We start from the raw sequence: 18435 nt of genomic DNA, 5'->3' as shown, positions 1-18435 counted from the left end.
GACAGGGCATGGCTCGTGGACTTGCACCTCAAAGGCCTGTGTGTTTCTTTCTGAGCCCCTGGTGGTGGTGATGGTAAGGGCAGATGAAGGTTCTGTTCTGTTGTGGTGGTGTTTGCAAGACTTCAGGCCTTGCCACCACCACTGACACCCTGGGAGAGGAGATTTTAGTGGATCTGCTCTATATACCATTGGTTTCTGGTGTTCTAGGAGGTCTCCAAGGGAATGAGTGAGTGGAGCATGATTCCTCTTCCTCTAGGATCCAGGGATGGTTGGCTCCCCAGCATCAATGAGCGGCTACATCACAGATCACATGTGTGGGGAGCAAGAGAGAGGCAAAGAGATAAGCAGCAAGAGTGAAAGGAACTAAGAGAGGAGGTGGCAGAAGGAGGCAGAACCGCAGAGGGAGTGGGCTGTGAGCAGCATCCAGTCCCTCTGTGGTGAGTACATCTCTGCTGTACACTGTAAAGGCTTGGGTCCTGCAGCCCAGAGACTACCTTGGCCCTGCTCTTTCAAAATGTTCACGTCCTGCAGCATTTGACGCCCCAGTGAAGTAGGATGGATACTCGCTGCTTCTACAATGCTTCCTATTCAGTAGGGAAAAGGCTCAGTCACTGTCCTCCAGGGGCTCACGGTCCACTGGGAGAGACCGACAAGTCAGCAGATAATTACTACTCTGAGAACAAGTCTGTTCCTGACACATGTTCTGGCTTCCAGGGGCTAATTATTCATACTGAATTCTTCTGTGAGTTCTGGACCATGGAGAAACATACATAAGAGTCAAATAGGGATTAAGATGTCTGTTTTACTGCTGAATTAAGACCCATTTTGGAGCTGAGGTCAAAATGGGTTTTCTGCTATTTCCTCTCAAATGCACCTGTTGAGCCTTACACATGGAGACGGTCAGCCCACAGATCTGACCTTCATTCAGACACCTGTCTTGGGCCCCAGTCCTTACCCTTCTACTCATTCTTGCTGGCCACTCTAGATATGTGAGCCAATAGGTAGCAAACTCCTGCCTTCTCCACTAGCAGGTAAAACCTTTCCCTTCCTAAAGTGAGGAACCTGTGAAGGGTGAAAGGAAGAACAGCAGCTTTTTGTTTTGTACATTTAAGGGATGATGTTTCTTCTTTAGCATCTGGGATAAAGCATGAGGAAAGCGAGTAAGATTTTCCTCATCATGATCTATTGACATCGAGTGGGAAAACTCAGAAAAGGGTTTTGAAGGGTGAAGAGGAGTTATCCAACTAAGGTTGGGGAGAGGATTTTGAGTGGAAGGAACTACATGTGTAAAGACACAGCATGCAAAGTGTAAAAGTGTTAGTTACTCAGTCATGTCTGACTCTCTGTGACCCCATGGACCATAGCCCTCCTGGGTCCTCTGTCCATGGAATTCTCCAGGCAAGAAGACTGGAGTGGGTAGCCATTCTCTTCTCCAGGGGATCTTCCTGATCCAGAGGTTGAACCCAGGTCTCCTGCATTGCTGATGGATTCTTTGCCATCTGAGCCACCTGGGAAGCCCCAAAGACGCAGCATGGGGTCTGCTGTATCCTCCAGAACTACCAGAGTTGAGGATAGGGGTTGGAGGAACAGGGGAAGATGACCACAGAGATACCGAGAAGGGACAGTGACAAGATCAGTTTTGCATTTTGAATTCCCTTTTCAAGCTGAGTTAAGGAGGGAAGGAATGGAAGGTGTAAGATGAAAGAAAAGCGGAGCACTTGGCTAGGGGACAATGGAAGAGTCCTGGCAGAAGACAATGAGAACCCGAGGAAACAAAGTTGGGGTGGACAGGGAGTAGGGGTGGGTTTCAGAACCATTCAGAAGACAGAAGGGATGGGGCTTGTTGACTGGTTGGTCTGTCATCTCAAGGATAACACTGGCTTAGGGTAGGATTTGGGGTTACAAATCTAGCCTGTTGAAGAGTAAGGGCTGTTGTGAGGTGACTCTATTCCAAAAACTAGGAAATAATAGAAATAAGAGCATCCTCCGAGTGTTATCACTTTAGCCAACACAGATGGATCTACATGGACATGCACAAGAAAGCATGGACTGGCTGCCTGAAAGAGTGAGTAACTTCTATATCAGGATATTCAGAAGGACTGAGAAGTGGAGGGTGGTCCTCCCAGAGACAAAGGCAAAGGAGAGCTGGCCGTGTCCCTCTGACCCCAGTGCAAGTGAGGCGGGGGAAGCCCTGGGCCCGCTAAAGGTATGGTTTCATGACAGGCCATCACCAGTGACAATGGCACCTGAAAGCTAGTGGACTCGTGGGCTTAAGGACACGATGGTCAGCCCTGCAGACAATTCACATTCGGCTAACTCCACTTGTCCCATTGGGCACCCTGCTGCTTCTGAACCGGCAGCCTGGGAGATTTGCCTCCAGAAAAAGAATGCAGCTTGTCCTCTGGAGGCAGGAGGTCAACCCCAGGCTCAGTTTAGCCGATATTGCGCTAGACCAGCTCGCACCTGCTTGTGAGCGCTGATCGTGTGCATGTCTTCCCAGCTCTGCTGTGTTCAGTGACATCATGCTGATAGCTTGAAATCAGTCATGGTGGGAGTATTTATAGCATGGCAGATCCTTCAGCTCAGGGCTTCCGCCTCTCCCCTCCCACCACCTGAGAGCTGGTTATTAAACACTTACCCGCATACCACTGGTTAGAGCCCTCACTGCCATTCATTCATTGGTCTTTTGGTGTCTATATACATTTCACTGAACTTGGTGATTCCTCAAAGAGAAAGTTTTGAGTTTCTGAACAAATAAAGCTAGACTATCCCTGGAAGAAAGGATGGATAAGGCGTCTAATCCACCAGCCCACAAGGCTTCCTAAGACAGTGCCCTCTTGAGCCTTCCAGTGGAATTGCATCTTGCAATAATAGTGACAGGTTTTACTGGCCTCTTCCTACGGACCAGGCCCTGGTCCAGGCACTTGGCAGGCAGTCACACATCAGCCCTCACAGTAACCTTGCAAGGTAGGTAGCATTACTATGACCATATCAATTTCTGGATGAGAAACCTGCCTAACACCAGGTGCTGCTAATAGATGGCCAAGTCAGGATTCTAGCCCCACAGTCTGATGGCCTTGATCATTACGCTCCTGAGGCCCAGCGTCTCTCCCTTCACACTACCTTGACTAATTAATTGTTAATAACACTTTTCCAGATGCCCGGTCTTGGCCGTTGACAGTCTGTTCCCCTTCCAGGGAAAGAAGTAAATCTTTGCAAACTCTTTTGTGGTTCAAAGCTTGAACGGTAGATTTGATGATATTTCTAAATGCCTTGAGCCCCTTGTTCCATCCCGGAAAGTGGTGTCAAAAGGGCACTTTTAGAATTCACTCTGATTGCATAAGTATATATAATAATACATCTGTAATTTGTGACATATATTTTCTAAGCAAAATATAGTAAGCTGTGCTTCAGGGAACACACTGTGCTGCTGTACTAATTAATTTGTCAAGTTGTAGCTAATTATAAAATGCAGTGTTGCTTATTTTGATTTGTAATGTAGCCTGCGTTGTTTGAAGCCAAATGGGAAGTGGCAGTGTGTGGGGGACGAGGTTCCCTCCAGGCTGTCAGAGCCCTGGCCTCTGTTACCCACGTCATGAGCGTGTGTTCCAGCCCCGCTCGCCACTCCTGGAAGCCCAGAGGTCCTCTTGGACTCCAAGCTCCTCTGTCAGGCCATTCTTCTCCCACCAAGTGGACAGCAGAGGGCCCCCTGCTTGTCAGCTGCTGAACACACCCACCTGGATATGGTATTTTAAGAAGGGCTCATGAGGGAAATTCCCTAGAGGTCCAGTGGGTGGAACTCCATGCTTTCACTGTCATGGCTGGAATTCCATCCTTGGTTGAGGAAATAAGACCCTCACAAGCTTTGTTGTGGGGCCAAAAGAAAAAAAGAAAAAGAAGGGCTCATAAGCCCTTTCAAACCAAAGACCTTGATTTCCAAGCCCCCTGGGACTGAAAGGCCAGACACGGTCACTTCTGCGGGCCTCTGCTGGCCACAGAGAGTGTCAGGGGAACTGACTCTGGACTTCTGCCTAGGGTTTCTTGGGGATGGAGGTGACGAGGATGTGGTCAAAGTGCCAAAAGCCCCTTTCCAAGACTTCTGGGGCCAGAGGTCCTTGGGAGATTCGTCAAAATTCAGGATTTCGTGTTTGCAGTGAATCCTTAATGGAGAAGGCAATGGCACCCCACTCCAGTACTCTTGCCTGGAAACTCGCATGGATGGAGGAGCCTGGTAGGCTGCAGTCCATGGGGTCGAGAAGAGTCGGACACAACTGAGCGACTTCACTTTCACTTCACTTTCATGCATTGGAGAAGGCAATGGCAACCCACTCCAGTGTTTGCGGAGAATCCCAGGGATGGCGGAGCCTGGTGGGCTGCCGTCTCTGGGGTCGCACAGAGTAGGACATGACTGAAATGACTTAGCAGCAGCAGCAGCAGCAGCATCAGAAGTGAATCCTTAAAGCTTGATTTTGTCAGCATGTTGAGAGGGACTCTTCTCATACCAAGGGAAGAGGGGCAAGTTCATACCAAGGAAACTTCCAGCTCAGGAAAACCCTGTGTGATCCCAGGCCAGACTACCTGGGGGGTGCAAAGCCATAACTCTTGCCTGCCCAGGAAGCCCTGTCTCACTGTGGGAGCATCACTTGTCTGGGCCATCACCCAGGACCCCCCTGCCCCAGGCCTGGCATGCTCAAGTTGAGGGCCTTGGGCACCCTCTCCTTGGTACCACTTGCATGCGTGCCCCTAACTTCTGCCTCTTGGCGCTTCCTCCATGAGTTTCAGGCTTATCACTTCACTTCTCTTTTCCCAAAGTAATAGGAATACATTTGGTGAGGTGCCCTCACAGCCTTGCCCTTTGGGGTGGACTATAGGATGCCCCCTAGGCTTCAACCTGAGGCTTCCACCCCAAGTGTCTGATGATGTCAGTTTTCTGATATTTCCCCATATTTTGCTATCCCAATGTTATTCTATCAAAACAACTGCTATATTCGTTGGAGTGTATATCTCAGCTTATAAATATGTGCGTATTTACCTGTTCAATCTCAAAGTCACATCCAACTCTTTGCAACCCTGTGGACTGTAGCCCACCAGGCTCCTCTGTCCATGGCGTTTTCCAGGCAAGAATCCTGGAGTGGGTTGCCGTTTCCTACTCCAGGGGATCTTCTCATCCCAAGGGTTGAACCCGCATCTCTTGTGTCTCCTGCATTGGCAGGCAGACCCTTTACCTCTTTATTAATATTTATTTATTTATGCGTATTGTCTCCCTCTCAGCCCGTATCTGTTTTGTTCATCAGGACACACCTGGTGTCTAGTCCAGGCCTGGCACCTAGTGAGTGCTCAATAAAACAGTTGTTTCGTGCACAGAAAGTTTAGCCCTGAGGGAGGACTCCAGGGATACCTCATGGACCTGCTGGACTCTGCAGGCCCCATTGATGGCATTTGCCTGGGACCTGTGGGCATCCAAGTGGGGCTGAGTCCCGCCCAGCACACTCCCTCCGTCAGTGCTTTCATAATCGAGAGGGTACTTGATGGAATTTAAAGGCTGCAAATGTAAAACAGACACGTGGGAACACTATTTTTGGCAACATACAATTAATCAACCTTTGGAACTCAATTCTGCAGGATATCATTGAAGCAAATAATTCAGCATGGCTAGGGAGGGGATCAGAAACCTCTCTGAATAAGAATAGCATCTGTTGGCAGGGAGCATCCCTTTCCAAAGAAATCTGTCCCAGGGCTGGTAGGCAAAGTCTTACCACCAGCTGTGATGGAGGGATCACAGGCCTATTAGAAGAAAGAGGATAAAATAAGAGGGGCTGGTGAGAGGGTGGGTGCAGCCACTGCCCTTTGATTGGCCATGGAGAGAAGCCCTGACTTAAGACAGCCCAGTTCCCAAAGGTTCTTGAACAAATAACCATGGTCCCTGATGGCTAGAACCTAGACTCAGTAAGCCCCCTATGATTCCATCCTTCCATCCATTTATCTATCCATCCATCCATTTATTATCTATCTGTCCATCCATCCATCCTCCCACTTGCCCATCTGTCCTTACATCCAAGTGCAATGTGGGGATAAACAGGTGAAAAGATAGACAAGACCCTTGACCAAGAAACTCATGTCCACTAAGGGAGACCAAAGAGAAACAGACAAATGCAATGGTTGCATAATCAGTGTAATTACTGAGGACCTTTAAGAAGCTTTGGGAGCCCAGGGGACGGACTTGTTTCTAGGAATTGAGACTTCAGCTGTTCCTGAGAAGCAGTGTGTTATAATGGGAAGAATGTTTGCGTTGGAACTGGTTAGAAATGGATTTTAATCCTGGCTCTGCCATTTGTGATTTGAGTGACAGAGGGCAAATTATGGAGCCTCTCAGAGCTTTAATCTTCCTCACTTTTAAAATGGAGACAATGATGTCCAGCCCAGTGCTATAAGGAATCGGTGGGATGTGGTCTGTGAAGGGCTCAGCTGAACACCTGCCATTAGTAGCTGGGTGTTAAATTTTGGTATCTTTTCCTCTCTTTGTCCTGTGCAAATCCTCTCTTTGGTTAATTTGTTTATAAAATACAGATCCTGTTTAAACATGTTTATATATCCCATATTTTACACATACACACTCACACACATCCATAGAATTTAAAACTCTCAGTTCAGCATTAAAGCTCTCCATTTTCCTTGGCAACTCAAAAGGACATCTGTTACCTTGATGCCATTAGCTGTGTTAGCACACGTATAAGTACCTCGTTAAAAAAAATCAAATATTAACACACATAGCGGAGCCTTGGGCTTTCTATTTGATTACTCTGAAGGGTAAGTTTACTTAATATAAGCAAATTTATGATTCTGAAGTTGTAAATTTGAATAGCACAGTTCCCAGAAAACTTTCTTCCCATAATCCAAGTGTAGACATAAAATCCGTATTTTCTGTAGAGAGACACCATGGTATTCAAATGGGGATGAGGTGATACCGGGTGATAATCAAAGTCGGCAGGAATGCTGTTAGCACTTTTTAACACTGGTGTCAAGATGATGAGAATTTGGAATGTGTTGCTGTGATAGGAAGTGATTTCCATTTCTCTCTCGTGGTACCCCCAGCAAGTGACGGGAGAGAGCTAGCATTCTCGCCTCCCTGGTGGCTGGTCCAGTGGGAGGCCCAGCCCCTTTCGAGAGGGCTCGGGGGAAGAGGGGAGAACCCATAAACATGGGGCCATCGGAAGGAGGCCATAATGTCTATGTGTCTGGGGGCTGCTCTGGACTATTTAGGGTCCACGCTTCCGTGGACAAGGGTAAGGCTGCTGTCATTTTAACAAAGCTTCAGGAGATTTCCACAAAGGCCTACGCTGGATTTTTTTTAGTGAAGCCCAATTCCCATCTTGTCTGCACCAGATTTCTAGCCTGCCTTGGCTCTCCGTTTTCTGCTCTGCCCATGGACAGTGCAGAGGCTGAAGCATCATTCATATTAATGGGCCTCCCATTGTTTGCTGTTCTAGTTTTCCCTCTCCTTCTCAGGAGCCTGCCAAGCAGGGCATCATGTGCTCATGGGCCCTTAATAAATGTTTGATGATGATAATTAGATCATGGGCAATTTGTTACCATAACATTTATTTTTCACATTTTTCTTAGAAATGGTATCTGTCTTCAGCTCTGCTTGACTCAGGACAGTGATTTCAATTTCTACAAAGAATGTGTCTCAGAGCGGCAATTCATTGTTGAACAAAGAGCAAAGGTTTTAGAGCCTCACGGCCTGGGCTCACATTCTTGGCTTTTCCACTTTCTGGCTGGCTGAAGTTAGACCAGCTTGAATTTCTGGCCTTGAATAAATGGTAAAGATGCCAGTGTATCTAAAGGCAATTCTGATTCGCTAACCTCGTTGAGTATATAAAATTCTTTCCCAGAAGTGGGGAACTTGGGAAGTGGTCTGACTATGGATATATTTTGAAGGCAGATTGATAGCATTTGCTGACAGTGTAGATGTAGGTATTGAGAGGAATAGGTGTCAAGAGTCAAGGACGGGGCCTTTGACTTTGGTTTGAGCAATGAGAATGGAGTGGCCATTTCCTGGGGTGAGGATTGCAGAAGAGTGGATTTGGGAAATGTGAAAACTAGGAGTTTGGTTTTGGCCATGGTAAATTGGAGGTGCGCCTTGGACATCGATTTGGAGGCTTAGAGGAGTCAGTTGGGTTTGCCATGCTGGGGTTGGAGGGAGGTCAGGGCTGCAGATCCAGTGTCAACAGCATCCCACAGACTCAAAAAGCCAGGATACCAGTGAGACCCACAGGTGAGGCAGGAAGTGAAGGGGGAGAAGAGAAGAGAAGAGGTCTGGGGATTGGTCTCAGGAAGACTGATTGTAAGGACTGAAAATGGGAGCCTAAAGCAGTCTCTTTTCTGCCTCTCACCCCAGAGATTTCATGGGATTTTTTTTTGACCTTTGACTCTTTCAGTTTAGAAGTCTTCTACTCAAAGACCAGGGATGCTTTCTAAAAATTGTGGATGTTTTGCTCATGATAAGGCAAACATTAGTTACAGAATTGTCATGTGAGGTGGATAATGATCCCTTTCTCATGGCTCCTGAATTCCTTCTACCAGACCAGGGATGCCCTAGAACCCTGACTGAGGGGTGGTGCCAAGGGGAGCCCTAACCCTTCTGATTGTGTTGGACTCTAGTAAGTACTAAACATCACTGTCTCCCCTTCTCTGGATTCAAGCTCTGCTCTTCCATGTAACTCTGCAAAGGAGTAGCTAAAGATACCAATATCTGAAGACAATTCTTGCTGTTCCTAGTCCAGACAGCACATGTCCATTTGCTGGAAAGGAGGTGAGGGCCAGTTCAGTGGACTGGCTCACCTTAAATCAGAGAGTAACTCAGGACAGAGGCCTGGGCTTCGAGCCCCTTGTCCTAGAACCCCAGTTCCATAACATTTCATTCCCTTCCCAGAATGATGGAGGTGGAAATGCCCCTTGAACCTAGCATACAAGGACAGCACATGTATGTGTGTGCTCAGTCATGTCCAACTCTTTGTGACCGTGTGGACTGTAGCCCACCAGGCTCCTCTGTCCATGGAATTTTCTAGGCAAGAATACTGGCTTGGGTTGCCATTTCCCACTCCAGGGGATCTTTCTGGCCCAGGGAATGAACCTGTGTCTCTCGTGTCTCCTGCCTTGGCAGGTGGGTTCTTAACCGCTGTGCCACCTGGGAAGTCCCCATACAGGGACGGGAGCTTCATTTATTCCTAGACAGGCAGTAGTCCTCAGTTTGACGGAGCAGGAAGCATCAGGGACTATGGGAGACAAGCGGGAGCGTGCTAAGATGGCTTGGTGTTGATAATTATACTATCAAGGATGCTTTGACTTGTCACACAGGGGGCATCGTTGGAGCCAGACACACCTGGGGGCCGAATGCTCACTCAGCCTCTCATTAGCTGTGTAATTTGAGACAAGTCAGTTTATCTCTTTGAGCCTGAATTTTCTCATCCATGTGACAGGGTATGTTAACTCCTACCTCAGAGGGTGGTTGTAAAGATCAAGTCAGAGAAAGTAGATAAAGGAGCCAGCATAGAGCCTGGTAGGAATCCGGCATGCCCCAGTGTTTATTCTCTTCCCTCATCTGTATGCAGCCAACAAGAAATTCATGATGATAAAAGTTAATGATGAATAGTCTCTGTAATGACTATTGTAATAATGTGAGGGTGGATTTCACATCAATAAATCAGTTAGGAAGCCTAAAACACAAGGTGGGGCCTGATGTGTGGGCAAAACAAAGAAGGTGTGTGTGATTGGGAAAGCCGTTAGCCGCTGGCTTTCCCAGAAGAAAGCTTGGAGAAGCAGCTCTAGACCCCTTCAGGATGATATGATCTGAGTTGGTGAACACAGCACCCTGCAACTGAAGCAATATTGTCGCCATCCTTGAAAATCAGATACAAGTTTCTAGCGGCCCTATTCATTGTCGGCAAAAAGGGGAAGCACCCTGAATGTCCATTAACCATTGAATAGATAAACAGAATGTGGTCTGTCCACATGTGGAATATTATTCAGCCATAAAAAGGAAGGAAGTACTGACAAATGCTACAATGTGGATGAAACTTGAAAACATGTGAAAGAAACCAGACATCAAATGACAAATGTGATTTGTTGTATGATTCCATTTATAGGCAATGTCTGGAATAGGCAAATTCATGGAGACAGAAAGCAGGTTAGTGGTTGCCAGGGCTGGGGAAGAGGAGCCCCGGCGAGTGATTGCTAACGGATACAGGACTTCCTCTTTGGGTGATAAAAATATTCTGAAACTAGATGCAAGTGACAGTCACATGATACTGTGAATGCACTGAGAGGCACTGAGTTGGGCACTTTAATGTTGCTAAATGGCGAATTTCATGTTGTGTGTATTTTCCCTCAGTAAAAAAAATAATCAGATAAGGGATTCTGGAATTTTACCCTAAAGGCTCTCAAGCAGGTTGCTATCTCCACGTGGAGCTCTTTTTCATGTCTCCACCTGCCCCTCTGTGGGCTAGGCACAGTCCAGAACGCTTCAGACACGATCTGCACAGCAGCTCTTATGAGGGTGGAGGTGTTAGTCCTGCTTCGTGGACCAGGAATGTGTGGTTGAGAAAGTGTCGTTCATTTTCTCAAATCACAGAACTAGCACGTGCTGAACTGTCTTTCAGACCGACTGTGTCCATCCACATTAGGGCTGGACTTGCCACCACAAGCACCAGCCTTTTGTTAACCACCGTAGTCACTGCCGTTTATCAAGCACTGGCTGTTTGTGGGGCTCCGTGCTGGGTCTCGGCTGCTCTCTCCCCATCTGGGCTCACTTCCGGGACCCCGTGCTTAGCACAGCATATGATCCCTGTCAGCGGGTAGAAACTGAGTGTGTGTCTGATAAACACGTGTCAAGCTTTTGTCCTAGAGATTGGGGACTTGGTGGTAGACTGCAGGCTGGATTGGTGGAATGGCTTTCTCTTTGACACCATTCATTGAGTGATTTCTACAGAAGTGAACGTGACTCCTAATTTCTCTGAAATAAAGCCCCTTGAAACCCCTATCCTCCTTTTCCTCGAGACTTGGCACCCACAGCATACCAACTGGTTGAAAATTATTTCTGTGTGCAGAAATGGACAATTTGATATTGTAAATTTTGAAAATTAACAAACTGTTGAAGGATCAGTGCTCTACAAGTGGTGGCAGAAAACGAGCATTTTAGCGTTTGCAAGAGCAATGTATGTATATGTGTGTATCAGCTATTACCCATTGAATACAAGCATCTGTCTACAACCCGCCATCTATATGCAAATAGTTTGTGGTGTGGTGCATATATTCCCCACAAACAGTGTGAAATGTATATAAATTATGCAATAATATAGATGTGGCACATATGTTAGTTTGAGCTGATTGTCGTCAATACTCTGGGCATAGATGGGTTTGTGATGGGTGTGTTAGCAACACATTTGCAGGCCTGGGAATGGCAGGGGAGAGCTGGGTAGCAGTGTGGCCCAGGGAGGTGGCTGGCTGGCTGCCTCGGGGCGCAGAGGGCTCAACCCCAAGGCAGAAGTCCTAGATGCACGATCCCCAGGCCAGGGGCCTGGCTTTCAGTTTCGCAGACCTGAAATTCAGGTATATGGGGGCCCTGGCAGAGGTAGAAACTGAGTGTGTGTCTGATAGATAAATGTCGGAAGACGACACCAGGGCGTGAATGGGTCAGAGGCACGGTTCGAGGTTAACTGAAGTGCTGAGACTGGATCATTCGCAGTTAGGAACCCAGTGTCAGCTGGGTAAGAGTCTCACCTTGGTCGAGTAACATGGACTGCCCTTGCTGACACAGTCCAGGGCATGGGCATCAGATTCTTCTCTGGATTCAAAACCTAGCCCTGGCACTTCCTGGCTGTGTGTGGGATCCCTGGGGGAGACGCTTACCTTCTCTAAGGGTCTGCTTTCTCTGTAAAATGAGGGGAGAACAGATCCTCTCTCAGGGTTGTGGTGGGAACCAAATAAATACCATACGAAAAGAACTTGGCAGGTATAATTAGTGCCCGTTGGCGCGTCCCATGACTAACTCTGACCGTAGGGACGCTCCACAGGGGAAGCTGATTCTAATGAGAAGACTGGTCTTCCTATCAGAGCTGGTGACCCGATGGCCCCATCAGTGACCAATGAGGTGGGATGCAACCATCTCCACATTAGGGCTGGCCCCACATCACACAGTCCAGACACAAGGGAACTGATATAATCCCTGTTTTTGAGGACCTACTCTGTGCCGGGCACTGAGTGTTTTATATGCACTTTATGGCCTGTTGCCTCCCAAATGGAGAGGTGGTCCCATTACTATCCCTGGCCTATAGCTGAGGCAGCTGCAGCTCAGCAAGTGGAACTGTGTGCCCAGGTCATGGAGCTGATCAGAGGGAGCCAGGTTTTGAGTCCAGTCCTATCTGGGTCGAGAGTACACTGCTCTGTGGCCATCTCCTTCTATCAGGGCAGCCTCTCTGAAGAGTGCTGGCCACGTGGGGGTGTCTTTCTGCATCTTGAGCCCCTCTCATCACATGCTCTGTGTTTAAGGACATTTCAAACCACTGGTGCTCTATCAGGTTTCTGCTTATTGGAATTGATGTTGTAAACTCCCCAGGCCTGCATTCCTGGGTGTAGCCTGGTATAAAAACCCCTGGGTCTCAGGTGACGTCTTGGGATGCCTGGGCTCGTGTGCTCTCTGGGTGTTTTCCTCGTTCATGTCTTGGCAGATGGTGCTGAAGATCTCTCTCCTTCTCTAGGCTTCTTGTGCTGGGAGCTGGCAGCCCCCTGTATGCTGGGCCCAGCAGTGAGTGATGAGTCAGGGGTGGGTACCCAGAGAGGAAGCCACCAGGGACAAGAGGGAGATGCGCTCTGGCCCAGCAGGATGCTGAGGCTGCCGGGAAGCAGCCTGGTGGCCACAAGGACTTCTGGACTGCAGCCAGCCGGAGAAGTGGGGCCCAGAGCTGGGGACGTCATTTGCTGGGAGGAGCGCCCTGCTCCTGGCTCCTTACGTGCTCACCGTGTGGATTCCTGTCCCCGCCACCTTGTACTGAGGTTTCTCACCATGCCTTCTTATGAAACACAGGGTACCATTTAGAGCATCACATAGGTAAATTTAGCCAAGCGTATTTTGGGCCAATTGAAGTTGTAGGCATGCTGCCTGGGGAAAAAATAGATCTTCTCTTATTTGATGTGTGACACATGAGAGCAATGGAGAAGCCTGCGCACCCCATCCTGCACCCAATCCCGATTGCTGCCTGGGCTCCAAAGGCTGGCTCCCACATTCTGCTTCTCATCGTCACTTCGGAGATGTATAAATGTGTCGTTCCCACCAGATGATTGGGCAGTCATAGAAAGGGGTGGCAAAGAGGGAGCAGGAGGGTTTTTCTGCAGGATAGTAACCAGGTCTAGTCTCTGCCCACCAGTCTGGGAGCTGGGTGGTTTCATTGCAGATGACCCATTCTAGCTGTTGCTTTGCCTCCCGTGGCTTTTGGGCCGTCAGGACACCCACCTCCTTCTCATTGTGCTATTGGAGGGTAGGGACCCTTGTTAGGGAAATCTGACAACTTATACCATCTGGTCCCCCTGGAGGCATAAATGGCTGGCCTTGGACAAGGGTGGGCCACAGAAGGTAGAATGAAGGGGAAGAAAGAGGAAAGCAGTAATTTAGCACAGTTAGTAACTGCATGCTTGTTCTGTGCTAGGCATCCAGACGTGGTTGTGATTATTACTTTCTTTTTTTTTTAAAGTACACATGAGCCAATTTTAAAAAAAGTATTTACTTATTTATTTATTTGGCTGCATCGGGTCTTAGTTGAAGCACTCAGGGTCTTTACTGTGTCACATGGAACCTTTGCTGTAGCGAATGGACTCTAGTTATGTGTGGGCTCAGTAGTTGTGGCTCGGGCTCAGTTGCTCCATAGCATGTGGGATTTTAGTTCCCCAACCAGGGACTGAACCATATCCCTTGCTTTGCAGGGCAGATTCTTAACCACTGGATCGCAAGGGTGGTCTTGTGATTATTACTCTTTTGTTTGTGAACTTGTGCGTTTGTTTTTTGCTGTAGCCTAAGTAAAAGCTGGTGCGGCACAGAAGTGGGAAGGGACTAATTTGGGTCGTGTATAGGGTTGGTGTAATTGAATGTAGGGAGAGAGGAGACAGGTGAGACATAAGACAAAGGTTGGGGTGAGGCCTGGGTGCTTCTTGTGTGAATGTGTAAGTGTACACTAAGGAGAAGGCGATGGCACCCCACCGCAGTACTCTTGCCTGGAAAATCCCATGGACGGAGGAGCCTGGTAGGCTGCAGTCCATGGGGTCGCGAAGAGTTGGACACGACTGAGCGACTTCACTTTCACCTTTCACTTTCATGCATTGGAGAAGGAAATGGCAACCCACTCCAGTGCTCTTGCCTGGAGAGTCCCAGGGATGGGGGAGCCTGGTGGGCTGCTGTCTATGGGGTTGCAAAGAGTCAGATATGACTGAAGCGACTTAGCAGCAGCAGCAGCAAGAAGGCGGCAGGAAGAATGTGTGGCCAGGGGGAGATGCAGAGTGCAGCCGTGGGTGTTTTGGGTGTGCAGGGTTGGTGTGGTGTTGCCTGCAGGTGTTTTCAGTAACCAGATGGTATAAAAAATGGTGTGCAAGCGAGAGCCCTGGCCAGGAGGCCTGGGTCCATAGGTAGTTATAGCAGCAGTGGACATGCAGCAGGTTGTTGAGAGAGTCTAGGAGGAAGAGGACTCAGGGGCGGAGCCAGAATAGGTGAGCTGGGCGGAGGCAGTGAGAGGTCAAGGGCATCCTTGCAAAACAAGGTCAGAGAACGTAGCTTGTGCGGTTGTGAGAGTTTGTTGAGGTGATGCAGGCTGGGGTGCTTATCGCAGAGCACCAGACCCTGAATGGGCAGACTAGGCGCATGGCTGCTGTGGGTTTTGGCTTCAGTTGGTCTCTCCAGCCATCCTTGGGGCACACCTTTCAGCTTTGCTCAGATGTTAGTGGGTGGGGAGCTGGGACTTTTGACTACTTCCCTCAGGGCAGAGGAGACCCTGAGACACAGAGAATGAGGGGACCAGCCCAGGGCTGGATGGGAGGTTGGGAGGGCTGAAGTCAGTCTGCCTGGGAGGCAGTGGCTAAAAATCTATGGGCCTCCCCACAATGTGACTCTGCTTTGAACCCTCATCTCTTAACCATCTTGCATATCTTGCAAAAGGTGTTTGCCAGACCGCTCTTTCCCCAAGTAGACTAGCAGCCTTGAACTAGCCATTCACGAAGACTTTGGGAAAGAAAGAACTTCAGAGCCACCCTCACTTTTCCACTTTTAATTGATTTTGGCATCATGGGGATAATGGCCATCATGGGCCAAAGCAGGCAGCGGATGGACTGTGGGCCTCCCCTCCTTGCCCTGTGGTCCTGCTCTGACCAATACAGGAGCCCCAGCCACATATGGCTAATCAGCACTTGAAATGTGGCAATGTGACTGAGGATTTTTAATAATATTTAATTTTAATGAAATTTTAAAAACCGACATTGATTCAAGCATTAGAAAAATTTTAGGTGTGTTTGGAACAACTTGATTACATGAGTCTACTTTTCTAAAGATAAATTTTATGAAATCTAAATTTGGATCAAGTATTTCTGATGAAAATTTAGTGCTGAGATGTGCCATAAATGTAAAATACACATCAGTCAAGGATACTAGACTGTAAAATATTAATAATTTTTTATTGATTACATGTTGAACTGATATTTTTGGATACATTGGGCTAAATGAAATCTGCCGCTACAATGAATTTCCCATGTTTCTTTTTAAGATGGCTACTGGAAAACTAGAAACTGGGGAGACCTGGCTTAGCTTCCTGTCTGAGAAGCCCATGGCTCTGGGCTCTACTTAGAGAGTATGCCATGGGGATGGATGAGAAAGTTTTGCAGATTTGGAAATCTGTACATCGACTGTAATTCAAGCTCTGGACTTTGGGTGCTGATGTTGTGTTGGTGTAGCTCCATCAATTGCGGCAGGGGGACCGCTCAGTAGAAGATGTTGCTAATGGGGGCGGTGTGCTTATGTAGGGGCAGAGGGTGGGTGGAAATTCTATTTTCTGCTCAGTTTTGCTGTGAACCTAAAAACTTTTCTAAAACTTTAGGCAGAAGAGTACGGAAAACAAACAAACAGAACACAATAAGACATCTCCGAGTGCTGTCAGTGTTTTGGGGGCAAAGATGGTTGCTCGGTTCATCACTAATAATCAGGGAAGGTGCCTGTTCATCAAAGCAGCTCATCAGCAGAGCATACTTGACGCTGCCCATCTGCACAGCACAGGACAGAGCTGCAAGCAGAAGCCGCCTGCCTTGTCAAGAAGGCTCTCCTGAGACTCTCACCAGGAAACTCGGAGAGGCCCAGAAAGAAAGACAATCCCTTTTCTTACTTTGGCTGGCCTCTGTGTTGGAGACAAGGCCTCAAAGCAAACCCTGCGATCACAGGTGAATTCCATCCAAGCTTCCATCATGGATGTGCTCATGGAATTCTAGGGTGACTTTCAGACTCTCTGATCCTCCTCCCAGGCAGGCTGTTCCAGGGCTAATGTTTGAGAATCAGGAGGTGAAAACACCTTGGAAAGTGGTCCCTGAGAGTTCTAGTGGGGATGCTAGTGTTCAATTTCCCCATCTCTGTGTATTCCTCTATGAAAACTCACCAGTCTTGAGGATTTTTTGCACTTTTCTGTTTATCTCTTCCACTTCAGTAAACATAGTTTCTTTAATGAAAGGCTCCAGAGTTAGCTGTCACTGTCTTCAGACCCATGAGGAGCCAGCAGAATGCGGTTCCCAGAATGGCTTTCCAGCCTCCCCAGGGAGACTTGGCTGCCTTGCTGGCTTTGCATGCTGGGGATCGGTAGTCTGGCTGAAATGACATGATGTTTCAGGATTGTACAAATGGCAGGGATAGAATTAATGATGACGGATGACAAAGTACTTTCTACTATTTTTCCTGTGTCTCTTACTTCCTCTGACCCACAGTCACCTTCGCAGACCTGACTTCATTTTAATAGGCTGGAAATGGAGGCTTAGAAAAGTCAAGTAACTTCAGCAAGGTCACTCGGCAAGGATTTGACTTCAGTTCAGCTCAATTCTCCTGGGTCCCACAGGCTGCACTCAGGACCATCCAAGGGGCCCTGCAGGCTGGAGCTGAGTGGGTGGATTGCTCATCTCAAGCTGAGCCAGTTTGTCAGTGGCCAGGAACCATCCTGCCAGTCACAGGGGATGGAAGCAATCAACTCAGCTTTTGTTTTTCTCCCGTGTTGCCTGTCCTTCCTCCTGTCTGGCACTTTACAAATGACCGAGGGGTTTCCCCGCCTTCCGCCATCTAAAGTCAACCAATTTTTCTCCCACGTTGAAACAAGTTTGCTCATAAGAGGATCTGCACCATCTCCCCTCTGACTGTGCGTTACTAGCCCTTGGAGGTGAGTGGGCAGAGTGCTAAATGAGCTCCCTTGACGTTACACCTGAGACATGTTTGTGTTATAAATGGGTACAAATTGAGTTTGGTTTTAGGTGATGTATGATGTCTGCCACGTTTTCCCCTGTGGTAGGACAGCTAGAGGAGAGCTAATTTGTTTGGAATTGGGCGTTTCCAAGCCTTTGGTGGGTTGGGGATCACCGTTTCCCCTCTGTAATCACCAGGATGGAGCCAGCAGTGTGGGGTGCGGGGCTGTCAGTGAGCGGATCACTGCCACCAGCATGCTCTGCTCATGCTGCTGACCCTTGGCAGCCTGCCCAGAATGGCTGGTGGCCCTGACCAGATGTTCCTCTGCTTTCTTTTGGCCTTGGCTTTGAGTCAGAGAGATCTCTGAATCCTGATCTGCTTATAAGCTACTGTAATCAGAGGTGTGGCTTGTGGCAAGTCACGTTCATGCACCTGAGTGCTGAAGTGCCCTGGAGGTGTCTGGGAGGGGCACGCGAGCAATCCGACACGGGCCTGGCCAAGGTATTCCATCCACATGGATGGTAAGAGCTGCTGGGTCGGAGTGAGCAAACTGGAGCAGGGCTTGGTTTCCTTCATGGGCAAGAAAACGGGAAGAATCTTGTGCTGTGGAGTCCTCCAGTCCCCAGGAGCCGACGGTTGCTGCCTGCTCCCTGATGGGGATGCTGTGACCTTCCTGGTGACAGCCTGGGGCTGAGGCACGGGGGTGCGGCTGGCCATGGTGGTCCCCGTGGGAGCCCTATCACATCAAGGGGACAGGGTGTCTGTGCAGAGGGCAGCTGTGAGGCAGGGCATGCAGTTGTTGGCACTGAGGTCAGGGCTCTGCAGGGGTGACTAGGCACCCTGCAGTGCAGGAGCTGAATCTGGTCAGGATGTGTCCCAAGTGGGCTTCTGGGGCGCAGCCAGGCCTGTGGCTCAAGCCGCCCACGTCCCTCCCTCTGCACTCTCATGGGGGCACGAAGGCATTTCATTCG

The 18435-nt window shown here is 48.6% G+C and overlaps 1 protein-coding gene across 6 annotated transcripts in view; it reads left to right on the top strand.

Moving 5' to 3' along the window:
- Positions 1-18435, top strand: part of GRID1 (glutamate ionotropic receptor delta type subunit 1) — a 687130-nt gene that overhangs the window by 301561 nt on the left and 367134 nt on the right. The gene's annotated exons all lie outside the window — the stretch shown is intronic.

Source organism: Bos indicus, chromosome 28, assembly GCF_029378745.1.
Source record: "Bos indicus isolate NIAB-ARS_2022 breed Sahiwal x Tharparkar chromosome 28, NIAB-ARS_B.indTharparkar_mat_pri_1.0, whole genome shotgun sequence".
Taxonomy (NCBI): Eukaryota; Metazoa; Chordata; class Mammalia; order Artiodactyla; family Bovidae; genus Bos; species Bos indicus.
Note: the sequence above shows the minus strand (reverse complement) of the source record. Positions and strands in the feature narration are given on the sequence as shown.